This window comes from Oculina patagonica, chromosome 8, assembly GCF_052425735.1.
Source record: "Oculina patagonica isolate OP01 chromosome 8, crgOcupat, whole genome shotgun sequence".
Classification (NCBI taxonomy): domain Eukaryota; kingdom Metazoa; phylum Cnidaria; class Anthozoa; order Scleractinia; family Oculinidae; genus Oculina; species Oculina patagonica.
In genome coordinates, this window is record NC_135765.1 from 24,441,200 (window position 1) to 24,464,064 (window position 22,865).

The following is a 22,865-nucleotide window of genomic DNA, read 5'->3' on the forward strand; positions in this document are numbered from 1 at the left end:
TGGAGAAATGAAATGACAAATGCTATGCTAATTAACACAACATGTCAAAGCCATCGTCTTGGTTCTGATTATCTTTCGTTTATCTTGGATAGTGTAATTCTGAACTATCAGTCTCATGTGCCTGAAAACAAAACTCACAATTCGTAGCATATGGCAAGAAAGGTGTCCTCCTCTTCGTAATAACCTTGAAAGACATCATCTAATAGAGTAAATAATTGTTTTTCTCTCTTTCTCAGTTTCTTTAAATGCCATTTTGTAATAATACCATTGTCGCGAGCGTGCCTAAGCTGTCCAATAGCGCCACTGACTCTATCGTAAAAGGATTTTCTTTTCGTCGTTTCGGGCTTTGTTAGTGATGATTCATGATCGCTGTTTTGCTTTGCCTCTGCGATGGCTCTGCTTTTTGAATCAGTGTCAACAGTCGTCATGGCGTTTTTGGTGCGTTTGTCTATACCTTTAACGTGCGATCTTGATCGTTTGCCTTTTGAAGTCGACCTTTGCTTTAGGCCATTGCTAATAGCGTCATAAAACCTCTTATTCTTTTCATCGTTAGAACTACGCTCATCTACGAGGGCATAAAGCTCGTTGTTAATAACAGAACTCTTGGCATCCGACAGTGCATCGTTAATTGCAGCAATGAAGAAGTTCATGAACATTATTGTGAGGCTTATAAGAAGAAAAGCTGCAAATATTCTGCCAAATGTATGATTTGCGTCTACCAGCTCGTTGATAGGCCTTGCCTTGACCCGGCCTAAGATTAGCTCAAGCTGGAAGTATGTAGCTTTCAGGAACGATTAATATCGCTCCGATCCCGTGCCAAAGATTAGAATGCCAAAATGCAGAAAAGCCATAAAACCAATGGCAAGGACGATTACATAGGATCGAAGGAGCTTTGCAGATACTTTCAGTGTTCTTGAGAATACAGCAACGTGCTCATTAAAACGAATTAGTCGCAAAAGTTTCAATGTTACTATAAACAGCAGAATTCCTAAAACGCCTTTCTCTGCCTCCGTCCAAACTATGACTTCTTGGAAACTTACATTTGCATAAACGTTTTCTTTCAATTTTCTAACTGTCGATACGGCTTCAGCTGATCGGACAATATTCATTACCACAGCTAGTACTGAGACAGCAACTTGAAAAATTTCCACCCAATTCCAGAATGATTTGAAAAATCGTGATCGTAGTTTATAAACTCTGTAGCATATTCTTCCCACATAGATCAAAGCAAATATGATGAGTAACAGTACGCACACAAGATAAAATTCGTGCGATCCAGTTTCCTGGGAATACACAGAAATAATTTTTATCCTCTCGAATGACGCACTGTAACTCGTAGGTTGGATTTCGTAGAAATAAGTGCCAACAACTAAAAGATTTGTAGAAGGATTAAAAGCAGTGAACTCTAAAATGACAGGGCGTGATTGTCGATCCAACCAACTATGGCTCTGTAAGGTTTCGATTATGTCGAGGGCGATTTTCTTCTTGTAACCCAGATCGGCTACGAATCCTCCTCCAGGGTAAAGAGAAAACTGTCCCCACTTTGGCACAGCGTCAGTTTTCCCAGGCTTCTGATATCGCCATGGCTTTGGACAAAGTCGAAGAAGTTCGTCTCGCTTCGTGGAGTTGTCGACTGGAATCCAACCTGGTTTGTTGAAAGGGGAAGTATCTTTGTTTTTCTCTGAGTACGCACCATAGCAGACCGGGAAAGCTGGCTTCATGTAGTCCAAAACGTCACAGGGATCTGGAAAGTTAAAGAACAACTGCATTAATACACTAAGCAGAGCTAGTTACCAAAATTTTTCTTTAAAAGTTGAGATTTACATAGAGAAAAATCCTTTATCAGAGGTATTTAGTGTAACGGCAGGAAGTTTATGCGTCCGATTGCCGATTTATTAAATGATGCCATACACACACTCCACTGCATTGCCCCAAAGCAATGTAACATAAAAGGAATAAAACCTCCGTTTCGATCCGTTTTTTTGCCTTTATAATCTCATAATGGTAAAGCAAAGCAGACGGATGTAGTATTGAGTAAATATATAAACTGTTTGCAGAACAAGGAACTAATACAAATCCTTGCTTACTACGAACCAAGCAAGCAAGTGACAATGCTATGCACATTCATGCGTTTCTAATCCACTTTTCAGTAGAAGGCGAGTGCCAAAATTGTCTGTGGAACTTCCATCATCGACCTTTGTCCGAATATAGTCAGCGTTATTTATTTATTTCTACAAGTTATAATGTATTCAAATTAACTGAGCGCTTTTATGTCGGCTCAATTTATTTTGCAAAACAACCCACAGGCTAAATTTAATCTGTTTTTAACAGGGGCTATGGGAAAGGATACGAAAATTGCATGTTTAACTAAGGCCACGCAAAAAAAGTCTCTGTGAATATTAATTAGAGTGACGAACTTGAATAAACAATATCTCATCACTCATGTGTCAAACTACTTACTTGGTTTAACTCTTAGCTGTCTCAATCGAGGCATTCCTACAAGAACAGAATGTTTATTGCCGATGTATATACTTTGTTCTTCCTGCTGTCCATTGTACCACTTTCCAGCATAAACTTCCGGGAGAAAAACATCACGTAACCAATTCCAGTAAAGAGAGTTGTTGAAAACCTAGAATAAAAATGATGAGTGTGACTTGACTTTGCTTTTTTGGAAATTTTTGAGAATTAAGTGTACCTTTTATCTCCAAATGTTTTTTAGCTATGAAGCTATGGTGGGGAAAGATGTTACTGTTTGCGATGTCGATTATCACGTTATCTTATATGAGCGAAAATTCAATAAAATTTTCGATTATTATATGATGATTCAGGAATTTCATGCAAGTGCCGTTCAGCTATGGAAAAATAAGTTAGATGGTAAGGCTAGGTATATAGTCAAGTTACAATTAGAAAACCATTTAGCATGAAAATGAATGTAAAATAATATTTAAATTTGAAAGTTAACAAATATTTCAAAACCAAAAATTCACAACATGGAGCTGAACAGAAAATTGAACGACTTTGGAGAAATCATGGGGTACAGGGTGCAGAAAGCATCGGAGTGGGTTTAAAGCTTACTTAACTTAAAAGTCGTTGTTATGTGTGGGATATCGACCTCTTTGAGGTCGCTTTCTTGTAAAGATCCATCCATTTTAATATTTGATATTCTAATGGTAACATTGTTTTCACATATTTCTGATAGCACGTGACACAAAAGGTGCAAAATGATCATGAAAAGACTGCCTTGGACTCTTATTAATATTTACACTTACCTCGCGGAATCCTGGTAGGCCATCACGGGTCGACTTTGCCATTAAATACTGGTGATCATTTTGATTTCCATAACACACCACCATCAGAATAAAAACAAATGTACAGTACACAATGATCTCTAAGTAAAAACTCGCCGTGTTCTGTTTCTTCGCCTGACGTCTTCTCATTTTTTCCACTTCTGATAAATCCATCGTCCACAATCTTTTTTTGGAGCACTGGACATTTTGAGCTTCTTCAAGGATTGAATAACCATCGCTATTACTTCTTTTCAACTTGAAGATTGCTGCCAGAAAGACAGCTGTAAGAAATACTTTGACAGGTTCATTAACTGCAACATCTTGTGTAAATGATATCACCATTGAAGACAACCATTGTTCACTAATGCTTTTTCCCCATACAAGGCTGTAAAAGATAGAAAACGCCGCAGAAACAGCACAAGTGCAAAAACAAAGAAACCAAGCAACGTAAACAAGTACATTATGCACAGAACATGAACACGTCAGTTGATCAGTCGTTCTCGAGCTCCCCTTTTGGAACAAAAAGGCGATTAGAATGTTAATTGGTGCAACAACAAGGGCGCTTTGAATTCCAATGATAACCTGTTTCCAAGAGAATTTCAATGGTCCGACTTGGATGGTCTGTTCTGATTTTCCGTTTAGCTCATAGAACATAGCATTGGCCAGCATGGCTGACAGGAGTAGTGAAAGGCAGCACGATGCCCGCTGTACTCTTGAAAAGGGGTCCCTTGGTAGCTTCGCTATCACTGACACCCAAATATGTTTCTCTGTAAGGCCCTTCCACCACCGTTTTGACACATTTGTTTTGAAAGTAGTTTCATTTGCAGATAGTTCTAACATTCTCTCAATTCGTCCATCGCCCCGCTCAAGAGCTAACCACTCCTTGTTTGAAAATGTCCACGATTCCTGGGTTTGCTTGTCCATAATGACAAGGTCATCAAGAAACCACGATGGACTTGTTCCAGAGTTATCGTGTCCTATTCGCACGGCCTGTATTAAACCCAAGGGTCTATCAACAGCCAGAACAAAGACTTCCGAGCTTCCTCGATAGAAAGGTGAGTCATCTGTATCGGCTTCATTGTTAAGTTGTATAACTCCTGTGCTGTCCTCCGCACCGTATATCTCCATGGCAACCTTGGCTGTTGTCCCAGAATTCCACCAGATCCCTGTTTTTATGGTGATCTCATATTCGTATCTGTTACTTGATGACGTGGGCAGTTGTTTTGTATGAGAAGCCTAGAAATGAATTGTTTGGTTAATTTAAATGCAAAAAACAATTAGACAGCTTTTAAAATGAAAAGAAAACATAAGATACAGTTTGTCAATCCCCTTTTGGCGCCAAGAGTGACATGCCAAAAGTGAAAAATCTCTTTACTTCATGCCAAAATATCTGTTACATCTAAAGTAATGTTAGCTCAGAGAAGTTAAATCCCATACGGGCATTTATCCCCTGGAAAATAAATTTTAAGATCGTATTTTCTACCGGGACGTTAAGGGTCATATGTTATGGTCCCTTGGCAAATACATTGTTACATAATATCACTACCAGAAAATCCTGTATTCGAATTCCTTAACGTATCAGTTACCCGCTAACCATAATAAACTTACTCTTAAGGCATCTTTTTTGTCCGCTCTTCTGGCAACAACAAGAACCAATAGATAGGTCAAGAAAGCCACAGCCACTGTCACAATTACCGCCACATTTCCTGTCTCTCCAAGCTTTTTGAATTCAACAAGAACCTTGTCGAAATCGATTGGATTTGGCTTGATGAGAAGGCTTCCTCCAAATGACGTCAAATGGTTACAAGAACACTTTACAGACCCGTTCACGGACGCAGATAGAACCTGCCGAAAAGTTAAAAAGTTAAAACTTAGCAAAGTTCTGTCAAAGTTTAGATGCAGTTTATGAGGAAGAACATCAGATATTCTAGTTCATAAATCATATGACTGTAGCCTCGTCAAAGCCCATGCTGGCGAACTAGTTTTTCTGCTTAGAGTACGTATTCCGAAAGTACTTAAAGACTTATACCTAGTGAAAGTAAAATGGCCATTTGTCTAACGAAGATTAGGCAATGGTACGTACAGTTATACACCCGACTCAAATGGGGCAATGTGTATGACGAGTTAGCTTTATTACTTTAGGATTGTTGATTAAAGTTTAAAATACGATAAAAATAATCATTATTTACTTATAAAGCTAATTCCAGTGCAATTCGTGCTGACTTACCCTACAGCCATCTGTTATCCACTTCTGTCGCATGTCTGACCAATAAACGCAGCTTCCCATTGCCAGTCTCAAAGTATAGTTCTGATCAGTACTCGGCTCATAAACAGGCACCACACTTACATTTTTACTCTGGGGTGGACTAGGAGGAGGGCTTTTTACCTCAACACAGGATCTTTTTTGTCGTCCTTGACCAAAACACGAACGTTTCTGTCTCCTTTGGGGCTTTGTACTGTTGCTATGGGTTACCACTGCTAAATAATATTTTCCAGATTTCTTAGGAAGAAATTCAATTGGATTTTTATAGTTAGAAGAACAACCATTTTTGAAGTCTTGAACCATTTTTGTCCAAATGCATCTTTCATTGCTGGATATAGTGGCATTAAAATCGTGTTCTTTGATGGTTGGTCGATGACCAAATCTGATATAAATGGTCAAATTAATAGATTCGTCTTTTGGAGCAGTATCAATCTGTACTATTGTATTTTCGTAATCAACCGTTATCACATGAAAGCTAAAAGAGTTGTTCTTTGTGAAGAAATGTGACATTTTTAGGGGCTTGCTTTGGTCATTTAGTGGAATTTCGATGATAACATCACTTGATAGTTGCTCTATTCTCACAACCTGTTGTTCGTCATCTTTCAAGTCCAAGGATAACACATTGGAGTCCACTCGCTCCCTCGTCTTGTCCCAGGTGAAAGGATTAAATGGTATTGATAACATCTGAAACGTAAGAAAAAAAGACTGCTTTCATTGATGAATAACAATTGCAATATGCACATATTTAAGATGAAATAGAATCCCAGAAAGATGGAAGATTTTTTTCAATTTATTTAGTACTTTTTATACTGTCAGTAACCGGCATAAATGAACGAATTAGGTATTCTTATGTAACATCCATACTACAATGCTAAAGTGAACTAAAGACTGACTAACTAGCAAACAAACAGACGAGCTTGTAGAATGTTGGTTTCAATTTTTTTTATTTGGTTGAATTGGTTGTTTTCTTTTTCTAGTTTTATTTATATTTCATACTTTGTACTGGGCTCGTGTTACTAGCCGCTTCATAAAGATTTAACAAATCGACCACATTTTTCCATGGTCTACACTCTTTTATATAATAACCTGAATTCTACGCGCATTTTGATTGGTTCTTACTTATGATCTATGAGAGTACAGACACATAGATGACGTCACGCGGTGGTGTGACTCGCGCGCGTGATCATAGTTCATAGTCCAAATCAGAGTTGTCGGCAAAGTTTTTCAAACTTGCGGGGCCACAACAAAGCAAAAAAGTTCAGCTTAATTACAAATCTACAGTGAGAAAAAATATGCCAAGCATCGTTCACCTTTCGAAGCATTTAACTGGGCGAAACAAGCTTGAAGAAGACAGTGAATTATTCGAGAAATTATCCGAAATCTGTATGAAAGTTTGACCGATCAGTTCTACAGTTGGACGACGCCACGGGAAACAAACGAATTGCGGTTGAACGCTTCGGTTAATTCTTACAGATTTGAACAACTTTCCAAATCGGAATAAAGGTTAGTTTTTTCATTGACTTTCAATTGGCCATTTTTCTGTTTATTCAATCGGGTTAACAGTGCTTCGTGTTAACGAAAACTTAATAGTGAAATCAAGACAACTTTATAGCTCACGATCGGTACGGCGGCATTGCTCACACTGAAGTGTGCTGAAGTCTTGTGTTATTATATAAAACAAATAGATTCCATTTTGCCGTGGGTCTGTTCAGTTATAGATCACAGAAGACGTCAAAATGTGGTATGAACATCAGTGACCCACTCGCCTTCGGCTCGTGGGCCACTTCTTTTGTTCATACCACATTTTGACGTCATCTGTGATCTATAACTGAACAGACGCACGGCAAAATGGAATCTATTTGTTAAATAGACTATAGAAATGACGTCAGAAAATGTTCAAAACTCAAGTGGAACCACAAGCCGTTAGGCGAGTGGTTTCACTGCAAAGTTTTGGACATTTTATGGCGTCATTTCTATGGTTTATAAGAGTGTAGACCATGGAAAAATGTGGTCGATTTGTTTTATACCATAACAAACTCGAACAAGTATTTATCAAAATACAAAAGCGATGCCTGACCGTGAAGAAACTTTGCCGGTGGGACGTAAAGATTCCGGTCCGACACGTAAAAACGACAATGATACAAAAGAAGATGAACAAGAATTCAAAGAATAACAATTTTAATTACCTTTTCCTCTCTCGTTGAGTGCGTGCCTATCGCTTGAAGCGAGCAAGATTATTTTTCTTTCTGAAGATCTTGTTAGCGCTCGTCTACTTAACATCGACAGTCCGCTGCCGGTTCGCTAGCACCGTTCTTCTCAGTTAGACCAAAATTCAAAAGCCTTGTCAATTTTCTTTCGAGAGATCACCTAAGTAGAAGTCCAATCCTGAATTCCCAAAATCAAATGCGTACTTGATTCAAACAAAACACGATGAAATTCGCTTTCATTCATGGCGACCAAACTTACACATCTTTTAGCCCGCGCGTGTGCGAGGCGTGATCTGACGTCACTTTCATGGTCTATGCTCCCATAGACCATAACTTTGGACCAATCAGCGCGCGATAATTCTCTCGGTTATGGTATAAAAAATAATGACGATTTGGGATTTTGTCGTTTTGGCAAATTTATGTTACTTTTTCAACAGCCGGAGGGAATAAAAATCGTGTCCACAGTTGTCTGCCCGGAAAGCTACGTTAACAGTTTTAAAAAGAATAATTACCTGAGTATCGACAAAACTATTGTTGGCGATGTGTGAGACCAGAACATTACTTTCTGCTGGTAAAACGAAGTTTCCATTATCATTTTCAATCTTCAGTCCAGCAAGTTTCGCAGGCGTATGGCGTCCTAACAAAAAGGCCATACCACTTGTCTGAATTGAGATTACTTCTTCATCCGGGAGTCTTGTCTCCAGTACCGCATCACTTACAGTGCTTACAAGGTGCATGCATCGTTTAACCACATGCCTACCCTACAGGAAGAAAGAAAATATTTGTTGCAAATAGGAATTTGATGTCTTCAATCCGATCTATTGTTTATCTGTTTATTAAGTTATTGAAGAATTAGTCAAAGTTTTATAGTATTGTGTGACATAAGGTTATGATACCGGGATGTCACGGGGTAGGGCACAGCCAATTAAATATTGGACCACTCTCTTGCGTTCATGAGCTTTGCTGGAGGACACGCATCAAGCGGATACAGCTACCATTTCTTTTTCCCACCTCACCCCGTGGATCTTACCGATTTTCTGGACAAACTCATAATTTGTAAATTCAGGACAATAATAGTCACTTCGCTAATCTTGTAATGATGTAGCTGTGGGCCTTTGATCAGAGCCATACATTAGTTCAATTTATATTAACATTTAAATGGGCTATGGTCCTTTTTGCTCAGAGCAATTTTCACTTAATCATTGGGTGTATTTGTTTAACTTTTTGCCAAACAGACCAAGCGCGGGTAATACAGCACTCAGCGTTATTTTTTATGTTACACGCTAATCGTTCTTGCAAATTGACAATGCTGTTAGTATTCCGGGCTCAGATTGGTTGAAAGGGGTAAAGCCAAGGAGGACGAGGACTCGCTTTGTCAGCATATAAGTAGCTGTTACTTACCTGACTAGAATCTGAGTTTCTAGAAGCAATCACTGCACCAACGTTTAACATGTTGTTCAGACAGGAGCCAAGGTTTTCAGCTGACATTGTAATCAGTGGTATATCAACAACATTCTTAGCTTTCGCTTTGGACATCAACAGTGACGTCATCAAGTCGATCGCAGATAGCGACGTGTCCTGAACCATAAAAGAAAATTTGTTTGTTTGTTTGTTTAAACTCACTGAAGCCAGCTCAAAGGACAGTAAACTGGAGTTTGATTAAACAAGAATTATTAACATATATAACTTACTTTTGGAGCCAGTTAGTTCTGACCGTTTAATCCCTTGGACAGGAAGGATGCAGTTCATTTACATCGCTGATGTTTTTCACATGCATTTCTAACCCAGTCTTTAAGTTTCCAGGTGAAATTTTTCTTTCAAATGTAATCTTTAACATTTTCGTTAATGTAAATTGGGGTATGAGTTAATTGTAGCATTAAATATGGCGGGTCCAGGATGGCAATGTTACGTCGTCACGTGTTGTCTAATAACGTCACAATCATCATGTGGTAGTTTTATCTTGTAGGGTAAGCACAGGGCATAATGCTTTCCAGCTGTCCTATAATAAGTAAAGAGGGGATTTCCATAGTACCCAAAAGTACCCCTAGAGTTAGGGTAAACAGTTTTGTTAGAGTAAAGAGCTTCACTTTACGTTTATACCATCATAAACATACTGATTTGTTTCTAATTGTTCGTATTTTGCATCGCCCTGTGGACTCGTCAAACTGCAGTCCAATACAACGATATATTTTACGGAAATTAAAATTTCCAGAATAAAGCTTGTGAGCTTTGCTCAACGATATATTTTACGGAAATTAAAATTTCCAGAATAAAGCTTGTGACAAACAACGGTATAGGATGGGTTAAATTCCAATTCGATTTTGAGTCTCAAGGACTCTGGAAATTGCTAGAAAATGCCACCGACTCTCGTGGAGAATTCTGCTTTCGCCCTTGACACCACTCTAAAAAGGTTACATTTCCACAACAAACGCAGAGATTTACAGTTAGGCACACCAGTCTCTAGCAGTGCCAGATTCATTAAAAATGTACTCACCAAGATCTTTTGAGACACCGTTTCTGTATCTTGAGTTGCAGAACCAAGTACGGAGGAACTTTGCAAAAGATCTGGAAGGTTTTTCATTTGAAAGGTAGCAATCTGCTGCACGATCAATTCTTTAGTCTGCATAATTTTTAGATATTGACATTAGACCTATGCCATCATTAATTTTTCAATCGGGTTAAGGTTACACAATACCTTCGCGGGTGTCCTTCAGAAAAAAATTCGCACACGCGTTGTTTTTAAGTAAACTACCACAATCTATATATCAATAGAAAGGTAAAGGACTGTAAAATGCGAAAAAAAATATCCGATGTTTGGCAGAGCCATTCTTGAGAAGTTAGAAGCCGGTAAAGATAAAAAGACCGAGTGTCATTCCGCTGAATTAATCGGGTATCAAACACAACCACTACCGCAAAAGTACTGCACAATGTTAATCGGCAAGCATCAATCTCTCAAAGCGTGTCAGGCTTTTTCTTATTTCTTATTGGTTATCTTTTTATAGACCCGCAAACTATAAGTATCGAATAATTTGCCGTCCTTGTTGCGTCCGCGGCTGTCACAAGAGAAATATTCAAAATAAAGGAAATCCCCGACACGCTTTTGTTCTTCGATGTTTTGCGAATGTTCTGGACAAATTTCGTTAGAATCCGCCAACTCTAAATACCCTATTAATTCATTCAAAGAGACGATATTCTCGCGAAAAACGACTGCGAGTTTTCGCCATTTGAAGATTGGTAAACATGTTACGCTCTTATGTCAACAAGATATGCCGCCGACCAATGAAAATGATGGCACCCCTACCGTTCACAGCGAGCGAAACGATCTTCGCGGGAATTCAAAGGCAATAATAATGTGACAGTCACGTTCAATCTCCTTGTTGAACTTCAGCGTGCGAGCGAAATGGAAATATCAAGAAAAATATGCCAGGGAAAAGTACCGACCTTCTTCTTAGGTCTCGGCTTCGATATTTTCGCTGTCCACGGAGTTTTCTCGATCATTGTTAACTTCTTTCAAGATCCCAATAAAGTCAGTAATGAAAAACGAAGAGCGATGAACCAAATAGCGATATCTAAAATGTGAGAGAAGGAAAATTGCATGTGAACAAAAAATGCTAATGAGGTTCTCGTAATAAGAGCTCCGGGATGAGGCTCTTTCGCGCAAAAACGTCACCGAGAAGTCAACGCGCTGAGGATTATGACACCTAGCTGTGTTATTAACTTTTATTTTAAAAACCTTTTTTTCGAAATAACTCGCGTGCGTTTTAAGATTTTTCTTTAATTTTTGGGGAAATGTTAGATGTATAGTAAATCTTGAGTTTAGTCCAAAAAAATTTTTTGACAAAAGTAGCGCTCTGAAGGTATTGTGTAACCTTAATAATTCAATTAAGGAACAGCTCCAAATACTCCCATTATCAAAAGACAATGTAGAAATTATGTAACGAAGATACTGATGATGACAGGTTTTTACTTAACAATAATATATAGATTTAGGCAAGCCTAAAAGCGGAGCTCTCCAGTTAATTATTTTGCACTTTATTGAAACCTGAATTCAAGCCATTGTACAATTTTAAGGCTAAGAATATAATATTCGTTTTATTTTTTTTATAAATATTAATATTGTTACTTACTTTTTTTTTTACCGTGTCCCGGGGGGGGGGGGGGGAAAGAGGTACTCCCTATAATTTACTAAAGGGGTGTGCCACTGAGTCGCTGAGACTCTGTACCTGTTCCGGAGAAAAACGGCTCAATTTGCGACCCTGTTCCAGACAAACAGTGCAAAATAGGTACCCTGTTCCAGACAATATCCACAATGAAAAATATATGAAGATAGATATAAACACACTAGCGTACATCACAAAGCGCTCACTTGACTTTGTCTGCGGCTTGGAGAAAAACCAATGAGAGGAGCGGAGTTTCATAGCTAAACTTGATAGTGTTCCACAGTCAAAAGGGTGATTTGTATACCCTGTTTCAGAGTCAGAGAGGCAAAAGGCATACCCTGTTGAGCAGCACATACCCGTATAGCCCTTATATGGGAGTACCGTATACAGCAACACCAAATAAGCCGAGAACAAACAAAATCAATCAAAACGTTTTAATTCCACCGACAGCATTATGATCCAGAAGTCTGGATGGGAAATTATGCTGCAAAACGGGTAATTATGTAACCTTCGTGTAGATAAGGAGGGGGTAGTAGGGCTGCATGTTGGGGTAGATAGGCATATCACGTGGTAAGTTAGCAAATCACTTAACATTTAGAGTATAAAGGAAATAATATACATCTACATTAAGAATATGGTTAATTTTCTTTTTTTCATTCATTCATTTGTTTTTATTTTCACTATTTGCCTATATTTTAATTTTGAATGGAAATGGCAGAGGTCATACTTGTAGCAAAGGGTTTACAGCATATTGCCATAAGCTAATGCCAAGCAAACCGGAATGAAAGCTAACCACAAGCAAACTAGAGTGAAAGCTAATCCCAAGCACACCGGATGAATAAAGCTAACTGCGAGCAAACAGGGGTGAACCTAACTACAAGCAAACCGGAGTGAAACTAACTGGAAGCAAAGAAGGGACATTCTGTAACAGAAAAAATAGAATCATGTTTGCTTGTGTATAAAACTATGCAAGAAAAAAATATAGCATCAATACTTTGACTGCTCTTTTAAAAATTTGTATGCTTTATTGTACACATTTTTGTGGAGTCATGTTGCCCATTCGTCATGGAGTTCACAAAGTAAGCAAATGAGTCACAATTTGGTTGCTTCATGGACCGTACCTAATGGATACTGCAAGTTTTATCTGGCTTTAGAATATTTCACTAATTTTAACATTATAGCTGTTCTTATAAATTGTACGCAGCATACAACACATAAGAATGAAATTGGTATTGCATATTGCTTGCAATCACGATTTTAACGTCTATACTTTGGAATTACAGTACCACCAGTTTCAGCATTACCAATCCAAATTCAAATTATTACATTGCTTTTTAACTCCACTACCTCCCCCAAGGTCAACCAAAGATCTTATGATATACAGTAATTAGACAACTACATGTAAGTCCTGTGTAGTCGAGGGCTCAAAATATTTGGACACTTACAGGTCATGTTTACCGGCCAAAGAGATTTTAGCTTGGTCACATGTGGTTTCTTACCAGCCAAAACATTGAAAATAGCAATTTTAAACTCCCATTCATTTCTGCTGTTACTGTTTTGGCTGCATATTCTTAAAAAGATCACTTCATAATGCACTTGTTACATCTAAAAAGATGTGAAAGAGACAGGTCAATCAAGAAGTTGTTTTCTGAAGTACACTGTAAATACGTTAACATTTAAAATATAAACTTTGCTCATTTGCAGCTTTTCTTGATTTCAATTTACATGTAATTTACTAGTCTCTTGAAAATGGCATCATGAAGACACCCAAACATCAAGCTGGATAACCTTAATCCTTCCTGTTTTCTTTTGATGTCCTTGTCCACATTCTGTTTTTGTGTCTGTGGCTCTGCAAATTCTGAAACTCATGTTAACCCTGAAAAAAGTCAAATGCCACAGATTAAATTAAAATTGATTAATTGGCATGAATATCAATAATTTATACAACAAAACACTTAACGCAAGCTTGTATAAAGTGAAGCAAAACCACTGGATGCGAAAGGATACCTTATATATTTAACAGAGATGTATCAGCACAGACTATTTTTTTTTACTGATAACTGCGAAGTCAACTACAGAAAAAAACCCCGGTAACTCAAACTCGGATAACTCGAACAACCTTGCTAACTCGAACTCACTTCCATTTCCCTTGGATTTGACCCCACTTTTCAGTCATTTTTACTCGGTTAACTCGAACTCGGATAACTCGAAAACCCCGCTAAGTCGAACTAAATTTTGTTTCCCTTGAACAAAATTTGGGTCAAACTTTTTACCCTGATAACTCGAATTCCGGAACTTGCAACTCGCAACGGTTGCCCATTGATTATAGCAATGAACAGATCATGTATTTGACAGTCATTTTCCACTCTTAACAAAAGAATGTGTGGTCGCTTTAGAGTTTCTGGCAAGATAAGTTCAATTTGCACAGTACTGTATACTGAAGTGCTTAAAAATCAGTAAACTATCAATTATTAACTTGGCAAATAAAATATTCAATCAACCCCGCTAACTCGAAAAACCCCGCTAACTCGAACTCATTTTCGTTTCCCTTCAGAGTTCGAGTTAGCAGGGTTCTACTGTAAATATTTTAATAAACTCAAAGCATCACTGCAAACCCTTACACCCCCTCTTAATTAAAAGGTTTGGCCTTTAAATACTCCCCCTCCCCTCTACCCCTATATATACATGTACATGCATAGGAAAAACATTGCCACATCTTAAAAGCTTTTCTCTTAACAGTAATACTAAGATTTTTAAAGATACACATTTAATTAATAATAAGTTTGCATGCACAGCTGCATACAGTGTCTAAAATGGCATGAATTTACTCACAAAGATTCCAGTTTTCCAGTAGTCATTAACCTTTGTTGTGTGCATTTTCCAAATTCCACAACAAGATCGTGATTTTTTTATGACAAATATAACATTTACTGTTGACATTCTGAATGAAACCAGCAAAACAGACCTCAAAATCTCAAAATTGTTGACATTGTTATGTAATCCACATGAACGCTCAATAGTGAACAGAACTACATGACAAGTGGATTATTTAATATATTTGGGAACGAAAGAGCTAAGTAATGAAGCTGAAGTTTATTTAGTCTGACTAAATGAACAGTAATTTTACCTCCATCATGAATATCAATAAACTGCATACACTGAATCGATCTATTTCACTCGGAGTTAACGAAATTCCAGGTGCTTCGTGCAAACTGACATCACTTTCATTCTCATCTCAGCTGCTCTTCCAGCACTGTAAAACAAAATAATCATATCACAAGCATTTAAAAATCGTAAGCTTAATTTTCTTCGAGATGTGTTGAAGTGATATTCTTTGTGAATTCGTTCCTCGAAGGCCCAACAATTATTTGTTTACATAATCAAATCCTCCTATTTGATCAGTAAAACCTGGTAAAACTGAATTTTAACGAATAGTATTTTTCAACATTGTTCATGTCACAAGCAAATGCTTAGTGGCGAAAGCAAGTAAAATGTGCCGTAAATATAAGCTTACTTTGCGTATAAAGTAAGCTTAAGACAAAACGTAGAGATATTAAATGACGGAAACACTCCAGTTTTGTACTCACCTTCACCAGTTGGCCGCAGTAGGTACACTCGTCTGCTCGTTTTATCTCCGTTCCCTTGTTCTCCGCTATTTCTTTGCCTGTTTTCTCGGCACCTCTCTTGCTATTTTAGTCGCTTTTCTTCGCTACTTTGCTACCAGGTTCGACAGGCGCTTTGCTATACTTTTTCGCCTGCTTTCTGTCCGGGTTTTCTGGATCTCTCGCGATCTCTTTCCCGTCGCAAATCGCTTAAACCCTGTTTCCTCGAAGTTAAGTTTACCCTGCTCTCGTTTGTAGTCATCGGCATAACAAGGAGCCAAAATAAATATGTTTGTCTCAAGTTCTAACTTTCAGACTAGCTGAATAGGATTTAAAAATACGTAGTAATTTTGAAAATTTCTTTGCCAAGAGACCTCACACTGCAAAATTATTTCGCGCCAGTACTGCGCGAGTTGTCAAGACCTTTCAAGATCCCGGATGTGCGCAACACCGTACGTACGCCGTACGCGCCCGCGAGGCATGCCGCTAGCCATGATGACCATGAAAACTCGGATGCAAGGTTTCCTATTTTATTTCATGTGTTTTTTTTTTTTTTTTTTTTTTTTTTTCATGTGTTTTTTTTTTTATGGGTATGGTGCTCCGCTCTGCGGCCCTTACGGGCCGCTAAGGAGCTCCGCTATTATCTGCAGTTTACATATATGCATACGATTTTTTTGATAGGTAAATTTTATCATTCTACTCCTTTGTACGTAAATTTTAATACTGTTTATCAATTTCGCCTTTGGGCTCACAACGCAATTTGAAGGGTATCAAATTGGTGACACATGGAGGTTCACGAAGCTTATGAGTTTAGAAGTTTCTAGGGTTGCCATGAGAAACTTTACAATAGGAATATTACAGACCAAAAGCCTCTTTTGCCTTTACCTTTGTTTTTTCGATCCGGTTCAAAGTGGAATGTCTGGAAATTGCTTGCAAAATGATATTTGCAATTTGAACCGCTCTGTTAAGGTCATGCATTTGGTCTAAGTCGTCCAGATGGCTTTGAATGGTGTTAGAAGAGACGTCCTTGAATGGCCTAACCTACATGTTTATAGAAGGTGAGAAAATTGAAATCGCAAGAACAACAACAACATCATCAATAAGAACAATGGCAATAATAGTTACAACAAAGGAGCCGTAGCGCATTGGCGGCAAAAGTTTCTGTTATCACGGCAATACAATATATATTTGTATACATTACAGCTATCGGTCGCCTTCACAATTAAAAAAACAATAATAAAAATGTACTTTTAAAACTAAGGTTCTTACTTTTGAAAGGTAGTGGTTCAGAACTTGCTTCGGAGAACGCATTAAAAGATGCAAGATTTAGAGACCTTTGTAGCAAGGTCATGCCATACAATTGACCTTTTTGAAAACAAACATTTAACGGCCAGTAATGTTCAGCGTATTTCCATAAAATACTATATGTAACTGTCTCTATCAATATCTATAAGTTTTAGTGAATGTAGGCTGTTTATGGAAACGAACAACGCCTATAAAAGATTCAAGAAGAAGGATCTTTTGAATTCCTGCAAATTCTATCTTTTAGAAATCGTTTTGAATTACTGTGGTTGGTAAATTATCACCTACCTGAGCAGACAAGTTTACGTATGTCGTAGAGGCACCGCTGCTATCAGTCACAGTCACAACGAAATTCAATGTGAAGTTATTTGTCATGTCTCCAGACGGCAACAGAGAAACAACTGAGGTATTTAAGCCATGGTATACCACATTGGTCAACCCGTTGTTTAGTTGATATCGGAACTGGTAGGACAAGGGGAAGTTGTAACTAGTCCAGCCACTGCAACTCAGATGGAAGTAGGTCCTTAATGAAATTCCTGACTTAGGTTTTATGGTACATGTCCCTCCTCCAGGAGGCAGTGATGTTGCAAAATCGTATGCACTTATTCCGGCAAAGCCATGTGCATTTGTAACAAGTACTGCCAATCGGTAGTTTTTGCCTCCGGCGAGTGAACTCTCCTTTATAGCAATCCAGCTTGAATTTAGAGGTGTGCTTGTTATCAATTGTAAATCATTTCTTCTTTTCCACACGATTGGATTGGACTGCTCTCCTTGGTAGAGTATCCAGTTGTACGATGTTATGTTTGAGCACTGTGCACCTTGGCAGATTGTTTCAATGCTCAGTTTGACTGAAGGAACTAATTTTGGACCACAATTTATCAGGCATCTAAAAACGAAAAATAACAGTTTATTTTGTACTTTCAATTAAGAAACAGAATTATTTTAGGTTCGTTGGTTTTTAAATCCGGAACCTAAATACGGCATTTTCCATACCTTTTTTCAGACTTCTCCGTTTGCGCATTTTATGACTTTTTTTCTCGTTTTGTAAAAACTGAAAGGCTCTCTTAAAAGTGAAACCGATACGACAGTTGTTAATGCGCCGTCGTGGTTTCCTTAAAAATATAAAAATATATATTCCTTATATAATATAATATTTCCACAACCCAAAAGACAAATACCTGTTGGGGCGGCACATTCCCGGTTAATTAGAGTCAAGGGTGTTCACTTCAACCAAAGTATACAGCCTAATTATAATGGAATCGCACAACCATTTATAGCGCTCACCACCCGGCAATTATAACATTTGTATTCCATTACTACGGCCCCACGGTTAATGGCCTATCAACGTTATAGGGCTGACACAAATAAAATACGGAGTTTCGTACCTTTGAAATATTCTGGGTGGATCTCCTCTAACAAGATGAACAACTTGAATGGCGCTTGCAGTGCGATGGCCTTTGGTTACGGTCAAAGTGATAACAAATGTCTCACTGCCGTTTGTAGCATTGGGGTTGATCGAAATGATGCGCCCAAAGCTAACCTTTTCATTTTGCACGGCTGAGAAATTTACTGATGGAAACGAGCCCTGTTTTAGCAAATGGCGACTAGAGTTGCTGTTTCTTGGTATGCTGCCGTAACGCCAAGTGAAGTTCATCCCTTTGTTATCACCTGTTTCGGGGTCATAGGAAAGCGAGCCGTGCATCGCAATGTTTTCGTTAAATCCTCGGATGACTTCGGCTCCTCCGTAGATAACCGCCACCAGATTTTGTTTCCTCTTACAAAATCTGCCATCTACAAACAATAAACAATTTTTTGAAGATAATTGAAGATAATTTTAGTAACTCAGTTAACATTACCATGATAATATCATTACCTCGCCCTGGTTTCAAAACACTTTTTCTTTTGATAGAATAAATGTAACAAACAAATTGCTTGTTTCTATCTGGCGTGCAAATAATTTCATTTATCCTGTCATCTATCCCTTCCTGGGAAAGATAGAACCCATTAAAATGAACTGGCTCCCAGTGTGTGGCTTCATTGCTCAGTTGGTAGAGCATCGCAACAGTGTCGCGGAGGTCAAGGGTTCCGTTGAAGGCCTATTTTTTTCATTTCAGGCTTTTTCCGCAATTTCTTTAATTGGCGGGCTCACAGTACTAGTGAAAATCGTGTATTTGCTTGCTTACTAACTCTACTCAGTTATCATTTTGAATTCCCAAAAAAGTTATTAGAAAAGTATTTATCAATGATTAATACCTACCTGTATACATCGGTTTGTTGCAGAAGTCTGAGTCACAACATGATATATCAAAGCATTCCATAAAATTAGACCTCACTGCTTTTTCGGCTTGTCGAGGTATCTTTTCGCAATATGGTTTAGTATTACACCCCATTATGAAACCTTCCAGGCTGCTATTAATTCTTTGGTAAGCCCAGTAACATCGGTCCTCATATCCTTCACAAGCAACTTGGGCGCTTCTATTTTTGGATACCACTTCATAGCGGCATTCTTGGCCTGAGCCAAGACATTTGTAGCACTTTAGTACCGGTCGGGCTGCAAGAAAAATATCGGAGAGCACAAAAAACTAAGCGCTATGAAAACTTAAGATAAGAGTACAAAATATACGTGTGATGAAAGCTGTGTACAAGAGGTGGGTGAGACCATGTAAATTGCGAGCAACTTCTCTCTTTCCCTCGATCTGCCGTGCGAGCGGAACTCTGTTACTTATGCTAGAAGGGAGTGGAAATGAAAGTAAGATGGCTACTTCAATTGGGCGTCACGTTGATTTATTCTCTAGTTACAGAAATTGCGAGGAGGAGATTGTTTGGCAGGGTCTTGTAAAATAAGTCAGTGTGTATCTGGACAATAAATACATTATACCTTATTATAGGAAATTATCACTCCATGAAATTAACGCGAGTTCTCAAAATTCGCGTTAATTTTTTTGAGCGTTAATTCCGAAGCCTTAATTTCACGCCAAATTATAGACGAACACATATAGCAGCTACTAGGAAACAATAACCTTCTTCCTTCTGCACACTATTTTTCAATCTTTGACAATGTAAAAGCTATAAAGAAATCTCATCTGCAATATATCCAGTTCATTCTTGCTTTCAGACGAGCGCTTCTCGGCATCTTTTTTTACTGCAACCAAAATATCTTTAGATACATCACTAATCGTTTAAATTTTCTTCAGTTTTAAAAATTTCCCCCACTTTCGCGATAATTTCCTTATTCGAAATAAATTTTCCCTCTAATTGACGTTAATTTAATTCGCGTTAATTTCAAAGATATTCATTTACAGGAGCGTTTTCGGTAATCTACTGAAACGGAATTTAATTACTCGGGAAAATCAGTCGTATAAACAAATCAAAGCAAGCACTTTGTTCGATCGAAAATTGCTCGGTTTCGTTTCTAAAGTTTAGGCCTAATCGATAAGAAAGTGTTGCTCGCAAATCACTAATAATTAGCTGGCTCAAACCTTGTTCAATTTGAAAAGTTCTATGCATAGGCATTATGGTCGCTTCTGACAATTTCTTTCACTAAAACAGCTGCACAGCGGCGCAGCGCGCAGGGCGCGCAGGTGTATAAGGGATCCGGCAAGACAGAATTTCAGTTAAGAGGGACTATATCACGGATTTTACCAGATTTTTGAAACGCCAAAATTTATATTTGTGTCGCATGAAACCTAACAACAATGGTCTATTTTTATTAAAAATGGCTACATTAGGGCACTGAATCTGTTAACTAGCATCTTTGGCTGCGGATGCCTCGGATGTAAACGGATTGCAATTTGAAAACGTTAGGCAAACGTTTTCTAATTGTTTCCGAGCGTCTTCGAAAAATCGATAGCCGTAGCTTGATTTTTATCCGCGAATTAAGGTTTTATCTTCCTTTAGATGTTCAAAGATAATGATTTTTTATGTGTTTAGTTACCTACCACTTATTTCAGAACAGTTTTGACCAAAAAACGGTTAAATCCCCGTGACATAGTCCCCTTTAAGGTACTAGCCAAGGGCAACTGAGTTGTATACTTCCATCAGAATATAACATAATTTCATGTGTACATTTTAACAGACCAGTTTTGACGGAAACACTGCAAATAAATGCTATGTATTCATCGTTACATTAATACTTTATTGAAAAGTTCCCCAAACAGACATGATAACTGCATCCCTGCATTGGGTCAGAACACTTACTTGGTATGACATAGACGTCGAAGAAAGTCCTTCTTTCCACTAGATCACCCTTTGCGAAAGCGTGACATTCGTAAGGTCGATCCCAATATCGACTGTCGTCTTTACGCGTTACATTTCGGAAGTTCAGTGTGACAAAAAGCTTTGTTTTGTTATCTGCAGAAAGAAGAGATGTTAACTATTGTTCTAAAAATTGAAAAACAAAATGTCAAAACACTTAAAACAAGGTATATTGGTTAGAGCCTCGACTAAGGGACACTTTGCCCAAAAAGTAGTTGTAATTTTTGTTAGAGACTGGGTCGAATACATACGTTGCCGCTGACATACATACTCTAAAAGTATCGTTACAAAGCCATACCAGCGAAACTTAGATTATATATAGTACGTCTTCTTTGAGGACAACTACATGACGTGATGAGTCGAGGTTCTGCCATTTTTTTATTTTGTCATTAAGTTAACAACTATCAAACCGTGAAATAAAGTATGCCAAAACGATTTAAAAACGGGAAAGTTACTGAAAGATATCGAAACATTTTCATAGAAAAACTGGAAAAGCATCAGGTTTTATTGACATTCCAGGATAATTTTTAGGTTACGTCACAAGGTTTGGTATCATTTTCTTTAAAGGATTCAACATCTCCACCCGGAGAATTCCAAACTTACCACCCCTCAGCTAGTTTGATTTACCTACCAAGCGTTTCCGTTCGATTTGTGAAGTAAAAATTGTCATTTGCTGTAAGTTCACGGCTTCCTTCTCCCTCTCTTCTAAAAAACTTGATTTTTTCGGGAACCTTTACTCCTGCTGAATCAAAAGCTACACACGTCATATTTGCTGCGGAATATTCCAGTGGGGTAAACGGTTTGTCTAACGGTTTGTCTGTGACATAGACATGGAAAAAGTTCGGCGGCTCAGCTGCAAAATAAGAAGGGATGAATAATTTCACAAAGTTATTAGCATAAGGGTCATTTTGGTGTGATCATGGGTAATGCACTCACGGTCCTTTTTTTCTGAGCGCAAGACCAGATGCGAATACAAGATGACTAGCGGTAAGGGCAACTTGATAAAATGCTAGGATGGAGAAGGTATCCCCCGCCTCTAACGGGGGCTGGGAACTCAAGATTCAAATCGTGTTAATCAACATTCTCGTTCCCAGAACCGCTTGTCATTTAAGGCCGGCTGAGCCTGAGGCACGGGGAACAAATGGCTTTGGGGACACATGATTTAATTGGGTAGATTTTTAACAACAAATCAAATCAATACTTTCGTGGCTGGTGTGACATGCATGTTTCGTCTCCGCCAAGAGACTCATCAGAGACCTTTCGGTGAAGCTAACTCGTCGAACATCGCGTTCGAAGTCCCGCTAGCGTCGAAATGATAGTGCAATTTGGCCTTACATCGCGTAAGCATTCCCAATTGCGTAACGTGTAAATTGTTATTGAATACTTTCGTGGCTGGTTTGACACGCATGTTTGGTCTCCGCCAAGAGACTCATCAGAGACCTTTCGGTGAAGCTAACTCGTCGAACATCGCGTACGAAGTCCCGCTAGACTCAACCATAGCAAAATCCCTTACAACAAAGGGATTTTAAAACTGTTGATTTGATTCGTCAAGTTTTTATTTTTCTTTGTTGGAGATCTAGCTAATCAAATCATGTGTCCCCAGAGATACTTGTTATTCGTACCCCAGGCTCTGCCGGCTAAAAGGAACAAGCAGCACTGAAGACGAGAATGGTCAAGCAAATACTTCGCTGTTTTTTATCATACCTTCACAAATGCGCAATATCTTTACAACAAACACCAGTAAAATCGCTTTCATCTAAAAATAAGAGGAAGAACATTCAGTTAATGAC

At 38.3% G+C, this 22,865-nt stretch overlaps 1 long non-coding RNA gene and 1 pseudogene across 2 annotated transcripts in view; both read right to left on the reverse strand.

Annotated features, from left to right (window-relative positions):
- Positions 1-134: 134 nt before the first annotated feature.
- Positions 135-22,865, reverse strand: part of LOC144664231 (polycystin-1-like protein 2) — a 28,492-nt pseudogene continuing 5,761 nt past the window's right edge. Inside the window, exons 2-16 of the transcript XR_013572760.1 lie at positions 22,780-22,831; positions 21,707-21,928; positions 21,019-21,171; positions 19,079-19,372; positions 18,207-18,612; positions 17,110-17,707; positions 16,405-16,560; positions 10,252-10,377; positions 9,159-9,335; positions 8,270-8,518; positions 5,515-6,234; positions 4,896-5,132; positions 3,270-4,523; positions 2,461-2,629; positions 135-1,744 (exon numbers count right to left, since the gene is read on the reverse strand). The product of XR_013572760.1 is annotated as a polycystin-1-like protein 2 (transcript). The remainder of the gene's footprint in view (positions 1,745-2,460; positions 2,630-3,269; positions 4,524-4,895; positions 5,133-5,514; positions 6,235-8,269; positions 8,519-9,158; positions 9,336-10,251; positions 10,378-16,404; positions 16,561-17,109; positions 17,708-18,206; positions 18,613-19,078; positions 19,373-21,018; positions 21,172-21,706; positions 21,929-22,779; positions 22,832-22,865) is intronic.
- Positions 12,338-16,156, reverse strand: LOC144662382 (uncharacterized). The gene is made up of 3 exons (XR_013572434.1): positions 15,505-16,156; positions 15,045-15,170; positions 12,338-13,793 (listed from the first exon to the last, which is right to left on the reverse strand). It is a non-coding gene; the product is annotated as an uncharacterized LOC144662382 (long non-coding RNA).